This window comes from Myotis myotis, unplaced genomic scaffold (genome assembly GCF_014108235.1).
Source record: "Myotis myotis isolate mMyoMyo1 unplaced genomic scaffold, mMyoMyo1.p scaffold_m19_p_9, whole genome shotgun sequence".
Classification (NCBI taxonomy): domain Eukaryota; kingdom Metazoa; phylum Chordata; class Mammalia; order Chiroptera; family Vespertilionidae; genus Myotis; species Myotis myotis.
In genome coordinates, this window is record NW_023416401.1 from 72,029,210 (window position 1) to 72,043,600 (window position 14,391).

The following is a 14,391-nucleotide window of genomic DNA, read 5'->3' on the forward strand; positions in this document are numbered from 1 at the left end:
GCAAATATAGTTCCCAAATTCCAAGAGAGTTCAGACTGCTGTGTGAAATACTTACACTAGCTTTGTGTTTGAGGAGGCATTTTAACCCAAAAAGCAGTGGCAGCATCCTGCGTTTGCAAACCCAAGGGCAGAACGTGGAGACAGACAAGGCTCAAAACAAGAGAACTTAACTGATTAAAGAGAAAAGAAACATATTGGACAGACATTAGGTACTTTACAAAGGTTCAGATAAAACTCAGAATAAAACCACATCACATATTATTTAGGAGGGATGCTGTATCAACTCGCATTAGGTTTAACTACATTAGGTTAGAGAAAAACAAGATAACCATGGCTTACGAAAGATAGACGTTTATTCCTCTCTCGTGAAAAACAAGTCTGCAGGAGATAGTGCCAGGTCGGTAAGGATCCAAGTTCCTTCAATCTCTTTGCTCCACATTTCTCCTCAAGCCGTTTTCAGTCCCTGGGTCTAAGATGACTGCCAACGTTCCAGCCATCACATCATCACATTCATTTCCTAGTTAGGGAAAAAAAAAGCAAGAAGTGAAAAAGGGCTTTTCAGAAGTTACAGACGCCCCTTCTCTTTGCATTCCATGGACCAAAACTTAGTCATGCGGCCACACCCAGTTTGCAAAAGACGATGAGATATATTACTTTATCTGAGGCAGCCAGGTGCCCCAGCTAACAAATAACGATTCTGTGACAAATAAAGAAGATACTGCAGAGGAAATTAGTCGATTCTCCCACAGGTGTCTAACCCATGTGCATCCTGGCTATGACAATTGTAGTCAAAATTCTTATGTCCAGTGTGGGCGGAGCAGGTAAGAAGTCCCTCTGCGGCTCCTGCCCAGAGCAGGGCTTTTCCTCTCTGGATAAGCGATGATGGCTGCTTGGGTCCAGGGAGGAAAAGGCTGTGTTCCAGGAAGTTCCAGGACCTGGCCCCACACCACTGAAAACCCTCCGTGGCATTGCAGTGTGAACGTGACCCTGGCCTCTGGGCGCAGGCCTGTTGCCTCAGCGTCCACACAGGACCCTGGTGTTTCAGGCACCGCTCCATCCCAGCACCTATCTCGGGGCCTGGCACACACAGTGAGCGCTCAAAGAAATGCTTGTGAAACTGATGAATAAACCGCTACATTCAACTGCCTCCCACAAGTGACTATTTTTCATGTGTGTGTAAACATTTCTAAAATATTAATGAATTCATAAATTTATAACTTCTTTCCATCTGTATTTTCTTAGTGATTTTCTAAGTGTGTGTGTGTGTGTGTGTTGTGAGTTGTGGGGGGTGGGCAGGCAGATTCTTGGGCTACCCTGTCTAGGTTTGAATCCTTAATCTGCCACGGGCTCGCTGTGTGACCTTGAGAAAGGTACTTAACTTCTCTGTGCCTTGGTTTCCTCGTTTGTAATATATGATTACCAAATGGTACTGTTGCTCCAAGGGGTGTCATGAAGATTTAATGAGTTAACAATGACGTTTTGCAAATTGTGTGTGTATCACTTAGAACAGTGGTCAGCACAGAAGCTTAAGTAAAATAAAAAAATTTGCAAAGTCTCAGTTTTCTAATGTCATAAAGAGATTCTCCTCCCCAACCAAGCTGGAAAGCTGTGGCCTGGCCTAGAGGATTTTCAGTTTGGCAACTCTTCAGGTTCGAGCACTTCTTAAAATGACCCCACTCCCAAGACCAAGTCAGTTCCTCATCACATCAAAGACAGCTTCTGGGTGTCTCCTGGGTGTCTCCTTCTAGATTAGAGTTTCAGTTGCTCTAGGAGAAGAGAATCTCCCCCACACACACATACACCTCACACCCATTGTCTCCACCGAGGAACCTAGGCAGGGACTCACTATATTTCTCGCTCCAAACCCTCCACCTGCCGACAACTTTGCTTGTAAGCACCCCAGCCGCTGACCATGTTGCAAACAGAGACCAATTCCCTTTGATGCCCAGGACCAGACGAGGGCCATATGAGGCTCTCAAACAAAGCCTCCACTTTGTTTCTAAACAACTTAAGAATTAAAGGGGAAATAAAAACCTTATTTTCTCAGGCTCTTTTGCCCGTTCAAACAGAGAAAATCCCAAGACTCAGAGAAGGACGCAAAGAGACAGAGAGAGGCAGACTTTGGGAAGGAGACAGGAGCCCGGGATGCAGAATGGCTGCAAAGCTTTGAATACTTCCTAAAGGATGGGGGTGGGGGATCCGTGATCTTTATCTAATCAGACAGTCTACCCAGGAAGTCCCTGAGATCAAAGCAAGGGGCTTTTTATTTAGCCCTGTGTCAACTTAAAAACAGCCCTGGCAAAGCCACAGATCTGGACAAGCTCACACCTCTCCCCACCCCCACGGCCCTGACCTGTCTCTCCCATCTGAACCCTCTTAACATTCCATTTGGAATAAAACCCTGGGATGAAAAGAGTCCCCGGATTACTGTAGGAAGAGACAACATATGACAGAGCAAGGCAGGAAACTTGGCAAAGCCAGTCTTTGCTGGCGGCGCAGAACAGCTAGGTGTGCGCTCTGGGGTAGGCGCCACCATCTTCATGTCTCCGAGTAGATGCCCCACCACCGGCCATTCCCCAGGATCAAAGGAGTCCTCAGAGGAAAGGTACACAGCCACGTGCCATAAGCTTTATCCCCAACCTGCCAGGCATTGTGCCAAACAATTGGGAGCAAAAGAAGGCAGTATGAGGGAGCAATTGGACCGTGATGAGAGACAGAGGCCAAGAAAGCAGAGATACAGTCCCTGGATCGTTCTGGGCGCAAAGGATGGGGTGGTGGGCAGAGTCGGGGTGGGGGGTGTGCATGTAAAGCAGGAGGAACACCAAGGCTGACCTGTGGGAAAAAAGACAGGTGCTGAAGGGACTGGAGACTGGTTCAAGAAAAGGAGGTCACTCCTTGGAAATTCAATGGCTCAAGGGTCACAAGGCAGGAAACTCAGAATCACACTACGAAGGTAGAAAGAGCTCATCTTCCGGGATAACAGACTATACACCGGGGTCCCCCCTATAATGGGTTCCCCCTCTAGAGAGAAAGCTCAGCATCATTTCTCTCCCAGTGCAGTTGGTTCCTCCCATGCATTTCTTCCAAAAACATACAGGGCTCCCTCAATATGAGGCTATTCCTAAGAGGCTACGGCTTCTTCATCATTTACTTTGTTAAGCATTTAAAACACATCTCCTCTTATTTAATCTTAAAAGTACTTTATAACTCCCACTTGATGAACTGGGTTCATCAGTTTGGATCTGATTTTTCTTATACCTGCCATGGACTGTTCTTGGAGTTGATTGTTAAAAAGAAAATGAAGACCTTGGACCTTGTTCTTCACCCCCAGAAGTTTGACATGGAGGCTTCCTTATGGCAGAATAGATGACTGTTTTTCTGTCCTCTTCATCAAACAAATACTGTATTTTTTAATAGCCAGATCAATGGGAATTGCATTATTTCTTGTGATTCTTTCTGGGTTTCTATGTAGTCAGCTCATCACTTGTAGGATGTGTTTTTCTCTAAGAAACATTACTTATCTTCCTTCAAATGAGGACAAGTTGCACGAAGAGGAATTATAATTCTAATCCAAGAAACATTGGGAGTAATTGCTGATGTTCTGTAGGAAAGCACTTTAACTTCCAGGTACCATCTTGGGATCTGACTGTGAAATCGCCTTTACTAACACTCACTAATGTTGTGTGGCCCTTTACAAAGCATGTCCCCATGGGATCTCTGACTTTCAAAGCTCCAAAGGTAATGAAATGGAGGTAGAGAGTAATTAAGTAGCTCTGCTTACAAATACTGAAAATACCCAGGGCATTGTCGGGATCGATTGCCTTGTTATCTGTAAGATGTAACTAACTGTGAGATGTGCTTTGAAAATACAACTTATAGCTTCAGGATTTAGGAAGCCTTAAACCAAGGGGGGACCCATAGGTGTGAAAGAGGGTGTCTCCCTCAGGTTTCAGCAAGATTTAAACTTGCATCCAAAGTCTCTCCTAAATGAGTGGGTGTTAATAGTGATTGGAGGGGAGCCTTTGGGAAGGAACTAAACTCCGCTTCGACTGGCTTTCATTATGCTCTAATCACAATCGCCTCTTTGAAATGTTATGGAAGTTCCTGCTGCCACATATAGAAAAGGCTAAAAGACAGAGGTCAAAGAGCTATCACATGACCTCTTCATATTTTCTTCCATTTCTCAGGGCTGGTGCAGGCAGGTGGCAGAAATGGCATCCAACACCTCAGTAGAAGACACCTACTAAACATATAAATAGTAGATAGTAGCTCCGTGTAAAGCCGAAAGCACACTTAGAAATAACCTCGTTTAAGTTTCCTATTTTCCACATGAGAAAAGTAAAACATGGGGAGCGGGAGGAGGTACAAAAAAACTTGCTAACGCAGCTGGAGAAAAATACAAGGACTCCGAGCTCTGATGACCACCTGTCAACACCATTTGGTCAGAAGATACTTCATTTTCTGCTGCTGCTTCTCTTGGTGGTCAGTTATTTCTTTCTTGCTGACCATAAAAAAACCAACAAACAAAAAAACAAATCAGAATGTTTCTTTTTGTTTTACACCAGTGTTCCAGCCCCAGAACTTCTAGATGCAAAGAACAAAGAGCCACTCCACCTGTGACCACCAGGGGGTGCCCACAAGACAGTCTGACAAATGGGAGGTGACCCTGGAGAGTCTCCCTTCTCATGGGAAACACATGTGATACCACAACTGAGACTATTATCTTTTGTTCTTAGCAAGGGGTTAGAGGTCTCAGGTCCCTTCTGAAGAGCGAGGTTGCACATCTGTCCTGGGACAGAAAATCTGCAACACATGCAAGCCTCGTGGTTAAGATGTATTTGTTTAGAGCTCTTGCTTTGCTCCTCTGATGTCTGTCTCCATAAATAAAATTGGGAAAATCCTGTCACTTTGATTTCCATACAAAGCAGAAGAGAGTAGTGATTAAATGTCGTGAGAGGGCTCACAATTTTTTGCTACAGGAAAGGTTGCAGCGGGGGGGGGGGGGGGGGGGGGACGTTATACAACTCACCCCTGCCCAAGCTGTTTCCTGGAACAGCCATCTGGTTGCCTACAAAGATTTGAACATGGACAAAAACCCTCTGATGACTTCAGAGACAAAACTCCCTTCAGGAGAAAGGCAGATCGAAAATGCCCAGCTCTTCAGTGAATTCCACCTACATCAAAACACTGGCATGTGGGTAATATGTACTCCTTCCTCCTTCCCATTTGAAGAACTGATTCATCAATTAGGGCATGATTTTCCACATATATACCACAAACTACTTGTACAGCTGATTATTAAAATAAATTTAATTAAAAGAAGAGTAATTAACATGCACCTTGGAAGCAAACCTTGTTCTTCAATCCCAACAGTTACAAATGGAGATTTTTTATGGATAAAAAATGTTTCATCACATTCCTACCCCCCCAAAAAAAACAAAACAAAACACTTCTCTCTCTTACTGCTTGTTGTAGTCACATGCTATGCCTTCTCCTTCCTGACCCCTGGCAACCACTGACAACCATCAATTTTGCCTCAACTGTCATGCAGAAAGGAACATACAGTATGTTCTTTTGTGACTGGCTCCTTTCACCGAGCATAGTGCCTTTGTGATTCATCCAAGTTGTTGTTGGTGGTGGTGGTAGTGGTGGTGGTGGTGGTGGTGTGTGTGTGTGTGTGTGTCAGTGGTTCATCACTGGGCAGTATCCTACTGTAGGAATATACCACAGTTTGTTTATCCATCACTCACTAACAGACATTTAAGTTGTTTCTAGTTTTGGGCAACTATGAAAAGTGCTGTAAATAATTGTGTACAGGTTTTTGTGTACACATAAGATTTTATTTCTCTAGGATAAAAATTGAGGAGTTGGATAACTGGGTCATATGATAAGTAGATATTTGACTTTGTAAGAAACTACCAAATGATTTTCTGGAGTGCCTGTTCCATTTTTGAATTCATACCAGCAATATAGGAGCATTCCAGTTGCCATTCATTAGCAATTGGTAGTGTCAGTATTTTTTATTTTAGACTTTCTATATGTCTCATTACCTTCTTAGTTTGAATTTTCTTAATAGTTAATGATGAACATCTTTTCATGTGGTTATTTGCCTTCCATGTGGCCTCTATAATGAAATATATTTTTCACATTTTAAAAATCCAGTTGTTTGTTTTGTTACCATTGAGTTTTGGGAGATCTTAATGTACTCTGGATACAGATTATCAGGTATGTATTTTTCAAAAATTTTCTTTCAGAATGTAGCTTTTCTTTTCATTTTCTCAAGAGTGTCTTTGGCAAAGCAAGCTTACTAATTTTGGTGAATTCCAATTTATCAATAGTTTTCTTTTATCTATATTGTGTGTTGGTGTCATGTCAAATCCCATAGTGGTAAGACTTTTCTCTTTTGTTTTTTGTCTTCTTTTTAAATTTTTATATAATTCTACATTTTATTTTTAGACCAATGATTCATTTTGAGTTAACTTTTGTATAAAGTGTGAGGTTTAGGTCAAGGTTCACTTTTTGGATAGAATGTTTAATTATTCCAGCATTTGTTAAAGAAAAAAAAATCACACACACATATTCTTTCTCCTTTTAAGTATCTTTGCACCTTTGTCAAAAAGTCAGTTAATCTAACTTGTGTGGGTCTTTTTCTGGATGATCTATTCTGTTTTGCTGATTTATGAGTATATTCCTTCCCCAATACCTCACTGTCTGGATTACTGTAGCTTTAAGGTAGTCTTTAAATCAGGTTGGGTCCACCAACTTTTTTCTTTTGCAAAATTGTTTTACTAATTTTTTTATCCTAATTGTTTTTATAATTTTCTTTTTTTAAATTCTAAATTCTTTAATTTTTATGTAAATTTTAGAATCAGCTTGTCCTTATCTACAAAAAATCCTGATAGCATTTTAGTATAATTGCAATAAATCTTTATGTCAATTTGTGTAGGATTTACATTTTACTATGTTTAATCTTATAATCCACCAACATGGTATGTCTCTCCATTTATGTAGGACATCTATGGTTTTTAAAATAATATTTTGAAGTCCTTAGTATACAGATTTTGCACATGGGTTTTTAGATTTATAAATTATTTATTTTTCTTTGGAGCTATTGTTAATAATCGTCATGGGCTAGATTGTGTCTTGTCAACATTTATATGTGGAAGTCCTAACCTCCAGTACCTCAGACTGTGACTCTATTCAGAGATAGGGACTTTAAAAAGGTAGTTAAGTTAAAATGAGGTCATTAAGGTGGTCTCTAATTTAATCTGACTAGTATCCTTAGAGGAAAAGGAGATCAGGACACAAAGACAGCCATCTACAAGCCAAAGAGAGAGGCTTCAGAAGAAACCAACTCTGTCGACACCTTGATCTCAGGCTTCTAGCTTCCATAATTGTGAGAAAATAATTTTTTAATGTTTAAGTCACCAATCTGTGATACTTTGTTATGGCAGCCCTAGCAAACTAATACAATAATCTCTCCTTTAAAAAAAAGGTGTTTCAGTTGTTCAAAGGTTTTTGTGTGTAGGTGTTTTGTTTTGTTTTTCGAGATTCCTTGAGATTTTCTACATAGACAAGTATGTCATCTGTAAATGGGGACAGTTTTTATTTTTCCTTCCTAATCTGAAGGCCTCTTATTCCTTGTTCTTGCTATTATGATGGCTAGGACTTCCAGTTTAATGTAGAATAGGAATGAATATCAAGAGAAGACATTCTTGCCTTGTTCCCAAACTTAGACCATTAAGTATGCTGGTAGGAGTAGGATTTTTTTACTGTCATTCTCAAGTTGGGGATGTTCATTTTAATCCTTGTTTGTGGATAATTTTCACCATGAATGGGTGTTAAAATTTGTCAAATGTTTTTTCTGTATCTACTGATATGAACATGTGGTTTGTCCTCCTTAACCTGTTAATATACTGGATTGCATTGACTAATTTTTGAATATTGAATCAGCTGTGCATTTGCTCGATAAGCCTGTTAGTTTTATATATTGTTAAATTTGATTTTCTAATGTTTTTGATCTGTATTCATGAGCAATATTGGTCTGTAGTTTTTTTGTAGTGTGTTTAACTTTGGTATCAGAATAATAACAGCCATATAAAATTATATTAGAAGTGTTGCCTCTTCTTTATTTTCCCAAGGACATTGTTTATAATTAGTGTATGTCTTCTTAAGATAATTACTACAATATGCCAGTGAATAAAATCCAGGTCTGGTATTTTCTTTAGTGGAAGATTTTAAACTATAGATTCAATTGATTTACCAGTTATAGGACTATTCAGGTACCTATTTTATCTTGGGTAAGTTTAGGTGCTTGTGGTTTTTGAGAAATTGTTCCATTTCATCTAAGTTGTAGAATTTATGTGCACTTGGTTATTCATAGTGTTTCCTTACTATTGTCTTAAATGTTTCTAGAGTCTCCTTATTATTGTTTTACCTAGAGGCCCAGTGCACCAAATTCATGCATGGGGAGTGGGGTGTCCCTCAGCCCGGCCTGCACCCTCTCCAATCTGGGACCCCTTGGGGGATGTCCGACTGCCAGCAGTTGGACATCCCTCTCACAATCTGGGACTGTGGTTTCTAAGTGCTCGCCTGCCTGCCAGCCTGATTGCCCCCTAGCCACTCCCCTGCTGGCCTGATTGATACCTAACTGCTCCCCTCCCAGCCTGATCTCCCCAAAGTGACCTCCCCTGCTGGCCTGGTCACCCCTAACTGTTCTCCCCTGCTGACCTGATCTTCCACAACTGCCTGCCCCTGCCGGCCGTCTTGTGGCAGCCATCTTGTGATTATGTTGCACATGATGCCATCTAGGCTTTTATTATATAGGATCTCCTATATAATAAAAGAGGGTCTCCTCTTTTATTCCTGACATTGTTAATTTTTGCCTTTTCTCTTTATCAATCATGCTAGAGTTTATAAATTTTATTGACCTTTTTAAAGAACCACCTTTTAGTTTAATGGATTTTTTCCACTGTTTTTCTGTTTTCAGTTTCATTGCTTTGTGTTCATATCTATATGATTTCTTTACTTCTGCTTGCATTGAATTTGTTGTACTTACCTCTGTTACTGGTTTCTCAAGCTTGAAGCTTAAATTGATTTGAGACCTTTCTTATTTCCTAGCATAAGCATTTAATACGTTAAAGGTCCCTCTAAGAACTGCTTTATTTGCATCCCACAGTCTTTTTTTTTTTTTAAGTTTTTATTGATTTTAGAAAGAGAAGAAAGGGAGAGAGAAAGAGAGATGGAAACATCAATGAGAGAGAAACATCTGTCTGCTGCCTCCTGCACTCTTCCTACTGAGGATCAAATCTGCAACCCAAGTGTGTGCCCTAACCAAGAATGAACCTGTGACCTCTTTCTTGGTGCACCGGTCAATGCTCAACCACTGAGCCACACCACCACCCGGGTGCATCCCACAGTCTCAATATGTTGTATTTTTATTTTTGTTTAGTTTAAAACATCTTCTAATTATCTATGTCTGTTCCTTTGTTTTCTCAATCCCCTATTTCCACTTACCTGCCTGCTTTGGATTGTTCAACTTTTTTGGTATTTTACCCAAGTCTCAGATTGACATTTCCAACCATCCAGTGGTGCTGTTCTTCAGATTCCAGACACAGCCAAAAATAGCAAGAGCATTCAGGAATCTCCTGCTTTAAGAAAAGCCATCATGCCAACATTTTAAAGTACCTGTTCCAGTAGAAACAGGAGTGATTATTTACATCATCAAAAGGTTTATTTAAAGATTCTGTAGTGGAGTATTCCGTCTCCCTGTTCTGATAAAGTCACCTTAGTTTTCTTTTGGAGCATCACCTCTGCCCCATTCATAGTTCATGTGACTTGGGTTATATAATCTTCCACTTGTTTTATTTTTGAGATGAAGGTTGTTGGTTTTTTGTCACTTACAATGGAAGGTTCTTGATGACTAATAAAAATTCCTATAAACAGGAAACTCCAGAGCGCTTTTAAGTTGTTTGTGTGGCCCTAGCTGGTTTGGCTCAGTAGATAGAGCCTCGGCCTATGGACTGAAAGGTCCCAGGTTTGATTCTGGTCGAGGGCATATGCCCGACCATCCCCAGTAGGGGGCATGCAGGAGGCAGCCAATTAATGGTTCTCTCTCATCATTGATGTTTTTATCCCCTCTCTCCCTCTCCCTTCCTCTCTGAAATTATATATATATATATATATATTTAAGTTGCATGTGTGTGTGTTTACTCCCTTCTTTGTTATATTCTATGACTCTGGTCTCTGAATTCTAAAAGGACAAGGACTGTGACTGTCTTGTTCACTGTGCAATATTCTATGACCAACATATATATGTGGAATGAATAAAGGGTCACTGGTCCTCAACTTGCAATAGTTTGTGTCAGGATGCAAATGGGTTGGTTGACTTGAGTGTAATGAGACTGGAACATGTTTCATGACCATGAGTGGGCTGATCCTCAGGTAATTCCCAATGTGGCTTCCTCTCTTGGGCCCTGGCCATCATGGGATACTCATTGACTATGTCCCTGGAGATCACAAAACATGTATCCCATCTTGGAAAATCCCTGACAATGTTCTTTCTAGTTTTTCAAGAAGAGTTTATGATCCTTACTTCAAAATTGTACTAGCTTGTGACTTTGCCCATCAAAGTCATACTTTCCTGTAGGACCAACCAGGTAATTTGTGGAACCCAGTGCAAATTGAAAATGTGGGGCCCTTGTTCATAAAGCATAGAAAAAGTATCATTGAAGTTACTAAAATACAAGGCTGTTTCCTCTCACGGTTTCATTCTTAACCTGTCATGATGTTTTTTATCTGCTATTTAAGTAAAGGACAAATTAAAATAAAATTTTAAGTTATTAGTATGAATTTTACTATTTATCTTTACATTGTGCAACACCAGTTTTAAGTGCAAGTGCAAGACCATTTAACTTGTGGGAGGAATCACCAAAACTATGCAATTTGTATTTCATAACTTGTATATATCCATATATATTTTGTTCTTACCAGAACAGAGGAAATGCTGCAGAAACAGACGCAAATGTTTTAATTTTACTTCTTTAAACATTCACAAATGACTGACAGACCCTACTTTGGGCTTAGTGATGATGTTATTTTCAGCATACATAGTCGGCTAATATAGGATATAAGTTTTCTTGATCATTCATGTTTCTTATAAAACCATGTTCTTCTTTCTGCATTGGAAGCGAGTTCTGGTCTGAACAGAAAGTGTGGCCTCCCAGGGCTGTAAGGGCTAAAGTTTGCTTTGCATGTTGTAGACATACATGTTTTCAGTCTTGCCAAAACTTCATGCATCGCGGGTCTACCAGAGTCCTGTGCTCATGGGCCCTGGTAAACACTACCTGCAAATGGGTAGCAAAGAACAGCAGGCCCACACATTGTACATATCCCTTGTGCACATATCTCGATTGCCCCGTCAGACTTCACTTACACAGCACAAGTTAAAGGATAAAATTATTAAGAATGTCAAGATAACAACAGCAGAGCATTCAACCAAGCACTCGACCCTCCTGGGCACAATTTGTGCAAGTTATATACCCATGGAACTGGCCCAGCATGTCTGTGTAGAAACCACCAATACAGCGATTCTGCATTTTATATTTGTTTTACAGTTCTACCCACACTTGACTTCCTGGGAAATCTACAAAATGCAGTGTGACATTTTGAGATCATTAACCACTTGACAGGGGAGGAGAGAGAAATTTAAAGCAAATGTGTCAGGAGTCACACCTAATCAAAGATCAATCTAAAGCAAAGATAAAAGCACCTTGGAAATTGCAACATGAGTCCATGGCAAGGTAGGGTTTGATCCCAAATATTTTGGGAACAGGTCAGTTATGTCAAGGAACACATAGCTGTTCTCCAAAACGTACTGAAATAAAAATATTCACGTTTTTTCCCACCTGCCACATCCCCTTTCCACTGCCTCCTTTTAAAGAGACGAAGCTGATGTCCCATCTGTAAGCTATAACGTTCAAACCTAAACAGCTTGGTGGTATAAAATGATTGTTGTCCATGTGAAAAAAAAGCCTCATTGTTCTTTCAACAAGAAATAAATTTTATGATAAATTGAAGGTAATATTGCCCTTTATACATTATAAAAATTTATTTCTTGTTTCATTTTTATTATTTTTGAAATCTTGAAAAATGTATTACACATTTATCTTCTTCTTAAACAGAACGTACAGATTTTTATTTGACCTTTCCTTCGGGACTAAGGATGATCATGTGAAACATCAATTATTGTATTTTTTATTGGGTTCAACTAAGTTATTCAGGAGCATATCCTTACAGACAAGGCATTATGCCAAGATTAATGTCTGTCTGAATCAGTGTGGGCTGCTCTCACAAATATATCATAATCTGGGTGACGTATAAACAACAAGCATTTATTTCTCACGGTTCTGAAGGCAGGAAGCCTGAGAACAGGGTGCCAGCGTGGTTCAGTTCTCAGTGAGGACCCTCTTCCTGGCTTGCAGGCTGCCAACTTCTTTGTGTATCTTCTCCTGTGCAAAGGGTTAGTGAGCTCTCTGGCCTCTTCTGATGAATGTACTGATCCCATTCTTGAGGGCTCTACCTCATGAGCTAATCTCCTCCCAAAGATCCCCACCTCCAAGTATCATCACACTGGGAGAAGGGTTTTAACATAAATTTGGGGTGGGGGGTGGACACATTCTGTTCATTGCAATGGCCCTTGCCATTTGGTGTTTATGATCCTGTTGGAGAGGTAAGGCAGGTGTATAAGTTCAAAGTTCTTGGCAAAACAGTTCTATTACATAAATGAAAACAAGTACTATCAGAACACAGAAGAGAAGGGAGTGAGAGAACATTATGAGAATTCAAATGGGTCTTGAAGGATGATTTGGGGTGGGCATGCTAAGGTGTGTGCCATGCTCAGAAATTCACAGTGCTGAAATGAAATGATAGGTGTGAAATAGAGCAGGGTGTTTTAAAATATTGGAACCACAGGTCATATGTTTGGCAATAGATGAAACTTACATCTATCCACGGTGGGAGCCATTAGAAGGTTTTGTAATAGGAGGATGACAGCAGCATTACACTTTAATGCATCAACGCATTTTGAAATGTGTAGGATTGTTTGTACCTATAAAAACTGTGGTGCTATTATAGTACTTGTTTTTTGACTGGTTATTATAAGTTTTCTGTTACCTTTTGGTTTGCCAGCTATTCTTGATTGTATCAAAATATCTATCTGGATATAGACACACTTAGGTCTAACATTCTATTAAAATTCTGCCTGTAGTCTACTAAAAGCTAGGAAACTAAACAGCCAACATTATTATAATTGCACTTATGCATAAACACGCTTTGAAAAATAGACTGAAATTTTCTATTTCTCTAGATTATTTACTGTTTTACTTAGTAAACAGCAAGGATTAGCCTAAGAGTAAAGTACATGGGTATAGACTTCAGTAAGGATTAAGGTTTCTGAAGGAAACTTCTGGTTTAAAATTGTGGAATTCACCAGGACTATCTTTTCTTCCTACCCAAATCTCCTTACAATGACTGCCAGGGGATTTTAAAATACAAATTAATCAACAAGGTCAAAGAGAATAAGAGACAATTTGCCATAAATGCTTTCAACAAATTTTTGGGAGGTGAGAAATGGATGAAGGAATGGTAATTACCTTGGCAGAACGAAGAAAGGAGAAAGCCAATTGCTTGCAGACAAGTGGGAACAGAGCTGCTTCACCCTGAAGAACCTCTGGGTTGCTCAGTGTTTATAAGAAATGAATATTTGAAAAGGAAGGTGAGAACAAAGCTCACAGCAAAAAAGGGCGTTTGCTGGAAGTTGGCCCACAGTGTGGTTGAACCCATCACGTCTCCACTCACGTGTGCGTTCATGCAGCAGCCCTTTCCCTACTTCCTGGCAGCAAGTTGGAGGTTTATTCTTCGGAGTAATGAGGCGTGGGAAGCAGGCCCAGAGAAATGCAGAGATGAAGCAGAGTGAAATGTCTACGTGTCATACTGTGGACTCCCCAAGCCCTTTCCTCACCCTGCTTCCAGAACTTCTCTCTCTCTCTCTCTCTCTCTCTCTCTCTCTCTCTCTCTCTCTCACACACACACACACACACACACACACACACACACACACACACATATACACACATACACACACACTGGCTAGAGATTCAGATTCTCCTCTAAAACAGTCCAGAAAACATACCAATGGATAATGACATTTGGGAGTTCTTCAATGAATCGGCGATTCACTTCCCCATCACTCTATGGAGAGGTTTAGAGAAATGCTCCATCCTTGGTCATAGTGTAGCCTTCTCACCCTTGACTATAGACTGAGGTTTTCCTTCTTACATCAAATACCTGCTGTCTTTCCCGGCACCCAACTCTCTGACACCAACTAGGTGC

The 14,391-nt window shown here is 40.3% G+C and overlaps 1 long non-coding RNA gene across 1 annotated transcript in view; it reads right to left on the reverse strand.

The window, feature by feature from the left end:
• Positions 1-13,930, reverse strand: part of LOC118662644 — a 44,160-nt gene extending 30,230 nt beyond the window's left edge. The window contains exons 1-2 of the long non-coding RNA XR_004969816.1: positions 13,653-13,930; positions 340-517 (exon numbers count right to left, since the gene is read on the reverse strand). This is a non-coding gene — a long non-coding RNA (uncharacterized LOC118662644). The remainder of the gene's footprint in view (positions 1-339; positions 518-13,652) is intronic.
• Positions 13,931-14,391: the final 461 nt, after the last annotated feature.